The 12,035-nt window shown below is 43.1% G+C and overlaps 5 non-coding genes and 1 pseudogene across 5 annotated transcripts; 3 read left to right on the top strand and 3 right to left on the bottom strand.

Moving 5' to 3' along the window:
• Nucleotides 1-390: 390 nt before the first annotated feature.
• TRNAV-CAC lies at nt 391-463 on the top strand. Its single transcript has one exon. It is a non-coding gene; the product is annotated as a tRNA-Val (tRNA).
• Nucleotides 464-910: 447 nt separating this feature from the next.
• On the top strand, nt 911-983 carry TRNAK-CUU. The gene has a single exon. It is a non-coding gene; the product is annotated as a tRNA-Lys (tRNA).
• Nucleotides 984-4,315: 3,332 nt separating this feature from the next.
• Nucleotides 4,316-4,388, top strand: TRNAV-AAC. Its single transcript has one exon. It is a non-coding gene; the product is annotated as a tRNA-Val (tRNA).
• Nucleotides 4,389-10,588: 6,200 nt separating this feature from the next.
• On the bottom strand, nt 10,589-10,668 carry LOC111557074 (annotated as a pseudogene).
• Nucleotides 10,669-10,991: 323 nt separating this feature from the next.
• Nucleotides 10,992-11,064, bottom strand: TRNAK-CUU. The gene has a single exon. It is a non-coding gene; the product is annotated as a tRNA-Lys (tRNA).
• A 433-nt stretch (nt 11,065-11,497) lies between these two features.
• TRNAA-UGC lies at nt 11,498-11,569 on the bottom strand. Its single transcript has one exon. It is a non-coding gene; the product is annotated as a tRNA-Ala (tRNA).
• Between the last annotated feature and the right edge of the window lie 466 nt (nt 11,570-12,035).

Below are 12,035 nucleotides of genomic sequence, written 5' to 3'. Positions count from 1 at the left end.
AGAAATTTTTAAAAAGAAAACAAAAACTGGAGGGGGAGTTACAGGAACGCAATTCATGTACAGAAGTCTCAGTGAGTGCGAAACGCTGCAGAATGCCAGGGCTGCGCACGCAGAACTCACCCTGTTCTCGAGGCGCTTCCCACCTAGTAGGGAAACTCGGAGTGAACGCCTGCTTCCTCGGAGGGGTGGCCTGAAACGCTAAAATCACGAATTCTCGTTGGTGAACAACTGTAGGAAGCCACGCCAAAAGAAGTGTGGATAGGTGACCTGAACACAGCAGCCGGCAGCTCAGAAAACGCCAGTCACTTACTTGGAAGTCTGGGTTCCCTCAGCCCCTTAATCGCCCCAGTGTAGCTTCTAGGTAGTGTTAGTCAAGCGCGAGAGGTGTGGGTTTCCGTAGTGTAGTGGTTATCACGTTCGCCTCACACGCGAAAGGTCCCCGGTTCGAAACCGGGCGGAAACAGGAATTCAGTTTTGGTGTTTGTTTGTTTTTAGCCTCCCTTTCATTTAAAGGGTTATCTCCTCGTCCACGCTGCTTCTGCCTCCATAGGAGAAAGAACTGCCTTCACACAGAGGGAAGGACACGTGTATGTCTATTTCTGTTTCTGGTAGACGCTCAGTGAAGCCAGACCCCAGCAGGACAGAGCTCACAGCACGCCCTCCATAAATTCTCTAATGTAAATTCAGATCTGGCACCTCAGCTCTCTTGCTCTTCCCCCTCGGGAACCCGCGCAGCCACTTCTCCCAGGTTCAGGGATGCTAGGCTTCCGATCCTCTGGCTCTAGTCACTAGGACAATCAGGCACACAGTAGGTGCTCCATAATACTTATGCAATTACTTTTTAAAGTGTGTCCTCATCCCTGCATGTAGATTTCAGTCTTCTGAGGTACAACGTAGGACTTGCACATGTGCCCGGCTAGCTCAGTCGGTAGAGCATGAGACTCTTAATCTCAGGGTCGTGGGTTCGAGCCCCACGTTGGGCGCAAGTTCCTCTTGAAGGGAAGTAGGCGCAAGGCAGGCATCGAGTTTCCCTCCAGCTCGACAGCGGGTGCTCCTCTGCATCCTTGGCCAAGCAGACGGAAACTGGACGGGTGGTTTACCAGTAGCCGAATAAAAGAATGCCCCAGCCATAGGCCCTTGCTGGCCAAAAGGGAGTGAATGAGTGCTGGTTGCTAGCGGATAAATGCCTCAGGACACCGTTTTGCTTGCTGAAATTCGTCCATGGTCAACCATATTAGGCGTCTGGTACAGGGCGAGCTGCGCAGAGAGGGAGGGTTACGGCGTGGCTTCTCTCTGCGAGGAGACCCAAGGGCCTCCAGAGTGGCGACCACCTTACTAAGTAACTTAAAAGCTGGCATTCTCGAGCTCTTGCCGCCGCCGGTTTTTTTGTTTGTTTTCGTCAGGAAAGAGGTGCTCTTCGTAATCTGAGACCCCCAAATTCTCTTTTTAAGGGTCCATCTTTTGTGAAATGTTGCCCCACACAGAGAGGAATGTAAAAATATCCTTTATTTTGGAACACTCTAACATGAACATCCTCAGTTTACTTGTCTTATCATGAAGTTCTTCCTTAACTTCAATTGAAATTCATTCCGTTACGTTAAATGGTTTTTTTTTTTTTTAGTCCTGCAAATTCAGCCTATTTTCTGTTTTCCGAATGTAGAAGTCTCCCTCACACACCAGACCATAGGAGAAGTCTTGATCATGTAAAGCTGGTTTACTAAACTTGCTAAGCAAAGAATTGAATCTCCTTCGGTCTCAAAGCGTATGGGAATTAGGGAGGGTTTCACATGACACCCTATAAGGGCAGTCTGGACAGGAATTGATCAAACTTTGTAAAATAGGTAGATTTGCTGGTAAGTCGTAGCTCACTCGTGCCTTCCTGGAGAGTTACTTTTACTGTGGTCTTATCTTGGAATTAATGGGTCTAAATAAACTTGTGTCCCAAGAGTTTCAACTTTGACATTTTCTCTTGCACAAATATGGATTCATTTGCAAATTGTGGTTTCACGTTTTTGTTTTGTTTTTTAACAATCTTTACTGGAAAAGGAAAACATTCCTAAAAAAGATCCTGGCTTTTTATTAAAGGGAAGCCCAAGTGGCAGGCTTCTTGATCCATCTCCCAACAAGCTGGGGCCACACCCTTCCAAGCTTTTTGCTACAATTTCTGCTTCTCTCTCCTCTCCACCCTTTCCACCGCTGCCCCTCCAGCCAGGCCCGGTTTGGAATCCCCTCTGGTAGGCGATCCAGGCTGCTCTTAGAACAAAAGAGTCAAGTGTTCATCAGTTCAGACATTCAGCAAACAGAAGGAACCCTACTAGGATCTTTGGTCTTTTTCCTCCTTGGCTATGGAGGCCATGGAGGCAGTAGGATTCACTCTGATTTACATTCCAGAAGGATTCCTTTAGGAATGATAAGCAGGATGTGTGATGGGAATGAGACTGCATTAGACAGAAGGAACTGGATGGACACAGCCATGGTCTAGAAAGGAAGTGGCTGACCTGGCAGTGGCAAGACAGCAGCCAGAAGGGAGAAGGGTAAAGGAGCTAGGGGCGTATGGTTTATATGTGGACAGGAGAGGGAGATCCCAGGTTTCTGCTTTAGATGGTTTAGTAACAGAGATCAGAGACTGAGTGTAAGAGTACTGACAACATTGACCCACTTTTGGCCCTCCATCCTCTTCAAGCCAGGCAATGACTTCCCTCCCACTACGTGTTCCAGTGCCCTGGAGGTTAATGTATGCCTGACTGGAATGCCCCTCATAACATAAAATCTAGGGATTAAGGTCTGGACTGGGAGGAGTATAGCTGTGGAGAATATGGATGGAGAATGGCCTGGTAAGGCCTGGGTGGTCTGTGCTCACCCACTCTCCCTTTCAGTTAAGTTACTCTGAATAAAACTCTGTGAAAGCCATAATGGAGTAGCTTGCTTCCTTTTTTCCGTCTTCTCAGTTTAGAGGATGCTTATACTGACTTTCCACCTTCTGACACTGAGGAGTGGGGTGAGAGGTGAGAGAGAAGTAATGAGTTCTGTCTTGAAGAGATTGGGAGATGACTAAACGGTTATGTCCAAGACTTGTGGATTTGAAGCTTGGGGAGAGTGGTCATTGCTGGAGCCACAGACATAGGGGTAGAGGCTGGGTCAAACTGTCAATGCCAATGTGACTCTCCAGGGAGATGGCCATCTGTAGATAGATGGACAAGGAGTCAGAATAGGAGTAAAGCTAGCAACAAAGCTTCCATAGAGGCCAAGGGAGTTAAGATGTGCAAAAAAGGAGGGACAGATTGGTAGAGTCAAATTCCATACATGTTCTAATATGGGAAGGTGGTAAAACATCTATGGATTGGGCCACCAGCAAGCCCCTGGTGACCTTGATCCTAGAGCCAGACTTGGACAAGAGGGCCTCCACCTTGTGCTCTGGTGAAGAAGGGCTTACCAGTTGCAGACAACTCAAGGATCCCGACTCAGTAGGAATCAGCCTCCAATCCAATTCCTGGCTCTGCAGGTCTTCTGGAATCAGCTTAGGCGACCAAAAACAAAACAAAACAAAAAAAAGTTTTGCAATATTAAATAATCTATACTGCTCTTACATTTGTATGTATATAGATCTACATATACCTGCATTAAGCCTCATCCCAATTCTGGATGTTCCATGATAGAATTGATTAGTTTTATTTTTATGAAATACTTAAAAGATATCATTACATTACAAAATTTAATTAAATATTCAGCTTTATTTAAATAACATTGAGTTAAAATTTGATATTTATTAATATCAATTTCCCCTTTATTTTTAATAGATAATTTTACATAACTTAGAGGAAACAATTATTTTGAAAGCATAAGGTAAAACCAGTTTTATTTTTGCCTTATTTATATTTACATTTTAACGAAATATATTCAAGTCTCGTATTCTTTGAATGCATTTAGCATTTCTTTAATCCTTTAAATCTTCAGTCTCAATCCAGCACAAATTGGGTGAGAATTTAAACCCTCCCGCTGTCTCCCTAGAAGAGACAAAATGGAGCCAATTATCTCGTATCAAACATCTGAAGCCACATTTACCCTACTTCTAGAGAGGCCCACTGCTTTCATTCACTACTGTTCTGGGGGGTGTTTTAATTGCAGAATGTGACTGGTTTCAGGACCTACTAAGGGGTCGCGCGCGCTATTACCCAGGGCCATGGTGGGAAGTGAGAGCCTTTGGTAAACGAGGAAAAAAGGGTTCCAAGAGCTCTCTCAAATCCCGTGCAGAGTCCGGGGCAGTAGCAGGACTATACGTCTTAGAAGGATTAAGGAAGGGAGGTTTTTAGCATGTGTTTCCGTAGTGTAGTGGTTATCACGTTCGCCTAACACGCGAAAGGTCCCCGGTTCGAAACCGGGCGGAAACATCTCGGGCTTACGCTTTTGATTTAAGCGAATTTGTTTACTTCGGTCTTATGCTTTTGATTTAAGCGAATTTGTTTACTTCGGTCTTTTGCCCTTGGAATATATGTGCAAATATGTATGGATACATCGTTCTTCATGTACTCTTGTCTTTTCCAATTCATGACCAGTTCACTTAAACCAACACAGTCCAGATCTCTAAATCTGTGGTACAAAGAAGGTGGTCTGTGTCTTTAGACATTTCCTTCAAAGAACTTAAAATCCTGTCGGGTTAAAAGACTGAAAAGGGAAGGAATGTCACGCAACCACAAATGAAATATTGAAAAGTGCAAGAAAGAATGAGCTGAAAATGCATGGTGGAAGTCAGGCCAGGGGAAAGAATTCACAGGGAAGATCGTTGCAGCGGTAATGACCACACCACCTACAATGCGTTGTGTTGCTCTTGTCTGGACCTGTTTTAGGTGTCTGCCTCAAAGGAACCTAACAATCCTGCAGGGTACTTAATATTGTTGTTCCCAGTTTGTAGGTGACGCCTCTGAGGACAGACACATCACGTAAGGTGAGGAATCGTGAGGTAGAGGAATAGAAGTCGGAGCTAAAGGATGGAGAAGAGGAAAACAAGGCACGTAGAGAAATTCAAGTAAGCACAGCAGAGGAACCCAACGTTGGTCCTACCTGCGGACCGTTGGTGATTGGCCAGGTGGAACCAAAGGCAATGGCCTCACCATCCACACTATGGACACTACCACGAACAATTCTACACCGACTGGCTTCACTTCCAGCTTGGGGCCTCCCCATCCACCTGTCCTGAGTGGGACCGTCTCCGCTCCTCCAAGTGGCGCCTTCCTCTCGCTCCCCGCGCGCCCCCTCATGCAGACCCACATGGTATCTACCCTGCATCCCTCACACTGTACAGTGTGTCCTCAGTGATGGAGAGCAGTCAAAAGGACCATCCCTCTCTCCAGAGGTGCCTTGATCAGCCGCCCTCTTCACTGATCCTCACTTGCAGCTCGTCGGCCTCCATCCTGTGAGACGCCTCGTGTGTTGGGAAACAGGCTCTAGAGGTCAAGGGGAAAAGGCTTTAGAGAAGCAGTCCAGAGGTGCTCTGGGCCCCCAGTCCAATGTTCCAGGCTTGACAGATGTCCGTAGAGACGCACACTTTGTGGACCTCTGCAGCGCGGTCTGTTTTCACGCCCTGGAAAATAGGGTTCACGCTTTCATAACTGATGGGGGCACATTTAAACATTTGACGAGCAACTTCTTTCTCGGCACTTCTGTCAAACTGGAAAGCCAAATAAAACATCAAAGTTGTAAATCAAATTGTCTTTAAAGCTTCACACAATGCAGACAAAGCATAACCAAAAATAGCATAAGAAAAAAATCAATTATCTTGCCCATTTCTTTATCATTGCTCTTTCACACTTATTTGTATAACTTCCCAGAACTTAAAGATGCATTCACCCAACCAGAAAGGTTAGAGCCCAGCCATGGAACTTAGAGACCCAGAGGAGTGAAGAGTGAAGGATTCTGGATCACACCTGGGAGAAAGCTTCTCCTTCCCCTGCTGACCCCATTGCTTGCTTGCTTGTTTGTTTCCTTGTTTCCTTGTTTCCTTGTTTCCTTCCTTCCTTCCTTCCTTCCTTCCTTCCTTCCTTCCTTCCTTCCTTCCTTCCCTCCTTTCTCTCTTTCTCCCTTTCTTTCCTTTCTTCTTCCTTCCTCTCTGTCTCTCTCTCCCTCTTTCTTTCTTTCTTTCTTTCTTTCTTTCTTTCTTTCTTTCTTTCTTTCTTTCTTTCTTCTTTTTTCATGTTTTACTGATTTGAGGCAAGTCAGTCAGTACATGCTCCTCACTCCAGGCTCTGCACTGTTAGAGTGTCTCCTGCACGCCCCCCCAAACTGACCTTGGTGGCCCCAGAACTCTGAGAGGCCAGCACCATCACTCAGTCACTCTTCACCAGGTGAATTTTGTTTTGTGCCTCAGCTTATCTATGAGCTTTCATTCCTATTCCTTGTGGAGATAGTAAACAAATTCAAAGCAACACAATTAACACCAAAAACCCAGCTGGGCTGGGCAACAAGCTGTGCAGGAAGCCGTCTGCTTTGAGTCATATTTCTTTGGATTACACTTAGTGCTAACTTGTCATGATGGTTTTAAAAGCTTTCCTAGGCTCATCTTGTTTCAATTAATGCTAATTATTATTCTCTTTTTGATACTTAAATTGTAGCTGCTTGTCAGTGGGAGCCCCTTCACATTGGCCCCTTTATCTGTTCAGCATTGCCCTGACAATTTGAGAGCATCCTTGTTTCCTGGAAACTACTCATGCTTTGGATTCATCTGTAATTTTTTCCTGCCTTAGGACGCAGGAGAATATTTAGGGAGATTCCCTTTTTTTTTTTTTTTTTTTCAGCGAAGAGTGAAAGAAAAAGGCCAAATCTAGGTGCCAGGACAGTGCATGGAGCTCAAGGTTTCTGGCTCCCCTGCTTCTGAGTACCCCAGGGAAATAGTTTAAAGGCCATGAGTTAACACTCAGGGTTCTATGTAATTGTCGCTTTGCTAGATCTTTACATTTTTTCAAATAAGCCCCAATATCATTATTCTACAAAATTATCTACCTAAAATTTTAATCTCTCACTCATAAGTAATTATGTTTCCTTTTGATTTATTTGTTAAAAAACTTATTAGGAAATTCAAAGTAGAGTTAATGATATTATGAAACCCAAGTACCTATCACCCAGCTTCAACATTTTCCTCTATTCCACAATTCCAGTTTTATCTCTGCCTCCATCACTTCCCACCTCACTGTCTCTATCTCAGAGGATGATAAGGACTGTGAGAAAATGAAGGATATCTGATAGAGTGACAAGCAAACAGAGATGGACTACTGAGGGTTGCTGGTGGGATGCTGGATGGGGGGATGGGCTAAACAGTTGAGGGGCATTAAGGAGGACACTTGCTGGAATGAGCACTGGGTGTCATATGTGATAAATCACCAAATTCTATTCCTGAAATCATTATTACACTATATGTTAACTAACTTGGATTTAAATTTAAAAAGAAAAAGAAAAAAAAAGGTGACAATAAGCTGAGTCAGGAAGATAAAAAGGAGCCAGCCTTTCAAAGATCTTGGGAAGAAGCCTTTGGGAGATGGGCAGAGGATTAAAAGTCTCTGAAGTAGGAGTGTGCTTGGTGGGTTCAATGAGTGAAGGAAGACCAGGGACTTGGAGGATAAGGAGCCACAGCTATAACTCCTTGGCTCTGCATTCTGATGACTCCATCCACATCAGCTGCTGTATTTATTTACAAGTGGATAGAAAAAGGTATGGAAGACACTAGATCTGTAGTCTTAGAGGACTCCCAGGCTGATGAGAAATACAGCAGGACCTCAATGTGGAGTTTTTAAGGACAGATGAATAAACACATAGCTTCATTCAGAAGCCTGCAAATAGACAACACACCCGGGGTTTCTAAATGCTGTGAGTTGGTGGTTGAAGCAGGGAGACGGCAGCAGCAACCAAGGTTCAGGTACTGGCTCTACACTGCACCTGTAACCTAATCAGTGCCTCCCTCTCCTCCACACTCAATGAGGGTTCAGATAGGTACATCTACAACTGTCACCTGAAACGTCTAAGAGAAACTATCACCAATGGCTGAGATGTTTGGGATGATGCCTTTCGGTAACCATAATTCATGAAGGCACTAGTGAAGTAATGAGTGCAAGGACCTAGTGATTTTCCTGTTCCAAAATTTGCTAGCTTTATAAGAAAAACAGCAATACTTATAAGTTGAATTTAAAACCTTGAGAAAAACTAGGCTTTAACCTTGACAACTGTAATACATTGAATATTAATCACAGAACAAGTATGTATTCTTTTCCATATTCTAAAGCCTCCCTAGTCGTTAGACATTAAACATCTCAAATGACAGCAGTTGCCAAAAATACCCAGTGATTTTAATCCAGTTGGTCCTGACACAGAATGGAGGAGCAGGTCATTCTGGGTCATCTATTTGGTCACTCTTCCTCTGGCATGCAGTCCTCCAGAATTAGGTTGCTCTGATTGACATTTTGTCTTCCTACTTACCCCAAATTCACATTCCCCAGGACACCAGTATGTGACTGAAACCTGCCTTTTATTTAGGGGACTTTGTACCCTTAACAAATGTGATATAATATAAACAGCATTGAAATAACAGGGGGGTATTTGTTGGTCGTTGAGCCATTTCTCCTGATTCTATACAGACCCTAGGAGAATGACTTTGTCAAGCTAGTAAAAGGAAACCACTGACTGTTAAAGAAACAGCTGACACTGGAGTATTTTTAGACTAGTTAGAAAATAGCCATAAATATTTTAAACCTGGAGATAATTTTCCGTTTCAAATGAGGTTTTAGATAAAAATATTCAAGTCTATGGTGAATTAATACTTTATATATAAATTACATATAATTATTATTGTAGACCACAAGTTCATGCATGATCTAATAAATAATATTTTTAAATTTATATTTGGAAGAGAGAGAGAGAGAGAAAGCATGAGCAGGGGAAGGGCAAAGAGAGTGGGAGACGCAGAATCTGAAGCAGGCTCCAGGCTCTGAGCTGTCAGCACAGAACCCAAGGCAGGGCCTGAACCCATAAACTGTGAGCTCATGACCTCAGCTGAAGTTGGAAGCTTAACCCATTGAGCCACCCAGGCACCCCCATGATCTAATAATTTATACCTGCCCCATGTGATATCAAGACCAAATAGAAAATCACATACAAATTTAATTTCTTATGTTGGGTTGGTTTCTTCCTGTCCAAGGGAGAAAATTTGCAGAGTAAGAAATAAACGAGTTTGCCTTTCCAAAGATGTCGTGGCTCTGCAAATGAAGGAAACATAATAGTCTTCACAGAACCAGGCCTAAAAAAGAAAAAAATAATGTTGTCCTATAGAATTGGATTAGAAGCCATAAATAGATTGACACTGTGATCTTCAGAATCTTTTGCTTGAGTATGCTCCTCTGAGAGGCAAAAGGAGGGTCCCTCTTCCTGTCAGGCCATGCCCTGTAGGCCCTGCAATGGGTATCATCTTATCTAGGACAGGCAGTGAGGAACCCTGGCAATTTTAAGGAGGGTGGAGTCATGTTAGATTTGTTAAAGCAGTCCATTGCCACCAAAGTAGTGGAGAAACAGGCAATCTGATTCATGGCTGGTAGGAAGGAATATCAGCCTGTAAGATCCACAGTTCAGTGATTTGTCTACATCTATAAAATTACAATCACATTTAAGCTTTGACCTAGCAATCTCACTTCTAGGAATTTGCCCCACAGATATGAGTGCAGAAGTGCAAAATAACAACACAATATCCTTATTAACTGCAGAATTGATTATAATAATAAGAGGTTAGAAACAACATAAATGTCCATCAGTAGGTGATTTGTTAAATAAACTGTGATTCATCTACAGGGGAATATGATGCAGCTGAAAAAAAAAAAGATTTAGAAAGTTTCCTATGTCTTGATATGGAAAGATCCCCAAATGTAAGAGTTGTAACTATCTTTTTGTATAAAATAGAGGAAAATAGAAATATATTTGCATCAAAAATATGTAACTGTGGAAGAATATATACAAAGAAACAAAAGTTGTTACCTAAGGAGAGAAGATGACAGTTTTCACTGAATATTTTTATATATGGTTCAATTTTTGAACAGTACAGTTTGTAACCTACTCAAAAGATATTTAAAAACTTATTTTGTGGAATTCTGTGGAAAATGGTATAGTGATTCTTCAAAACTATTAAACATAGGAATACCATATGTTATAATACTGGAGTTAAAATTAAAAAGAAAAAAATAAACACCATATGGTAAGCAATTTCACTTCTAGGTATATCCCCAACAGAAGTGAAAGCAGGAACTCAAACAGGTATTTGCACACCGATGCTAATAGCTTCATTATTCACAAGAGCCAAAAAATGGAAGGAAACTAACCAAGTGTTTGTAGACAGATGAACAGTTAAAAATAATGTAACATATGATGGAATATTAGTTAGCTTTAAAAAGAAAGAAATTTTGATACACACGGATGAACCCTGAAGACACTGTGCTAAGTGAAATAAGCCAGTCACAAAAGAACAAATATATGTACAAGGCCCCTAGAGTAGTCATAGAGATAGTGGAATGGTGGTTGCCAGGGGCTGGAGGAAGGAGAGAATGGAGATAGTATTTCCTGGATAGAGTTGCAGTTGGGGAAGACGAGAAAGTTTGGAGATGGATACTACACTTGATCTTAGCCAAAAGGCCAAGAAGCGATTGGAGATGGATAGATGGTGATTGCACAACAGTGTGAATGTGTGAAAAGCTACAGAACTGTACATGTAAAAACTATTGAAATGGTAAATTTTATTTTGCATATTTTAACTATTTTAAAAACTAATAATTTACATATACTTATGTAAAATTCACTTTACTAGCGGTAAAGCATAAATTAATCCATGAACAAAGGTATAGCTACAAAAAAAAGGCCAATTGACTGCTGCACACAGGAAATTTCCAGAATGAGGTTTTTGTTGTCCCAGAACACAGAGGTAGTGAACCGGTTGTCATCAATTGAAATACAAGAAAAGACATGCTGTGCGCCCAACGTGGGGCTCGAACCCACGACCCTGAGATTAAGAGTCTCATGCTCTACCGACTGAGCTAGCCGGGCGGCCTGGGGAGGTATCTCAACAATTCTTACTTCAAGGTACTGTTCAGGCTGTTTGCGGCTCCAAATTTAAGGGTCGGTTTAAGTTGTGATCTAATCAAATGGTTCCTTAGCCCGGGGAACGTAAAGCCTGTAGATCATGCCTGACTGTCCCTCCCACCTAAGTCTGTTTTCTGTTTACTCTGGTCTGCCCGCGACCTAAACTTTTTCCATTCCCCGAAAGTGCAGGGGGCATTCTTTCTATGGCGCTGGCATGCTCACTCTGTTACTTTAATCTGGAGTTCAGAGGTGGTATCTGGGAAATCGAGTAGGTGGGTCCCACGGTAGCCCCCTCCAACCTGTGCAAACTCCAAGATAGGAAGTTTGTCCCCCAGGCTTTGCAAACACGCCTAGTTTCAAAACTTAATGAAAAAGAGGCTTTCACGCAAACCCGCGCTGGAGATGCCGGGGATCGAACCCGGGGCCTCATACATGCAAAGCATGCGCTCTACCACTGAGCTACATCCCCACCTGGCCAAGTAGCTCTCTACATGCTCTCTTGACTGTATATTAGCACAGAGAGAGGCTGCGCAAATGGCGGAGCGAGATAACCCAGATGCTGCAAAGCCGGTACCGTAGCGCTTGGAGCTGTGTTTCCGAGTCCTCCACTGTCCCCACTGAGGGGACGTTCGCTGGAAGAACAGGGCCGGAGTAAACACCTGAAGGCAGGGGGGGAAGTCATTGGGCACAATGCCCCAAATGAACTGTGATCCGAAAAAGTGAAGTAAAGAAGACTGTGTGCAGACTGCTACGTTTGTTAAACAAAAAGAAAGGGAGTGTAGTAATTCAGAATTGTAAAGTTGATCGCTTGGGATGGGGAGGAGACTCGAGCGTAGACAGTGGACACACTTTTCTCTGTGAAGTGCTGTGTATATCTGAATTTTGAACAATGTTAAATCAGTTCATTCCAAGAAAACTTTACCGATCGCTTACTA

The sequence above is a fragment of the Felis catus genome, chromosome A1 (genome assembly GCF_018350175.1).
Source record: "Felis catus isolate Fca126 chromosome A1, F.catus_Fca126_mat1.0, whole genome shotgun sequence".
NCBI lineage: Eukaryota > Metazoa > Chordata > Mammalia > Carnivora > Felidae > Felis > Felis catus.
This window is presented reverse-complemented; position numbering and strand designations above follow the sequence as displayed.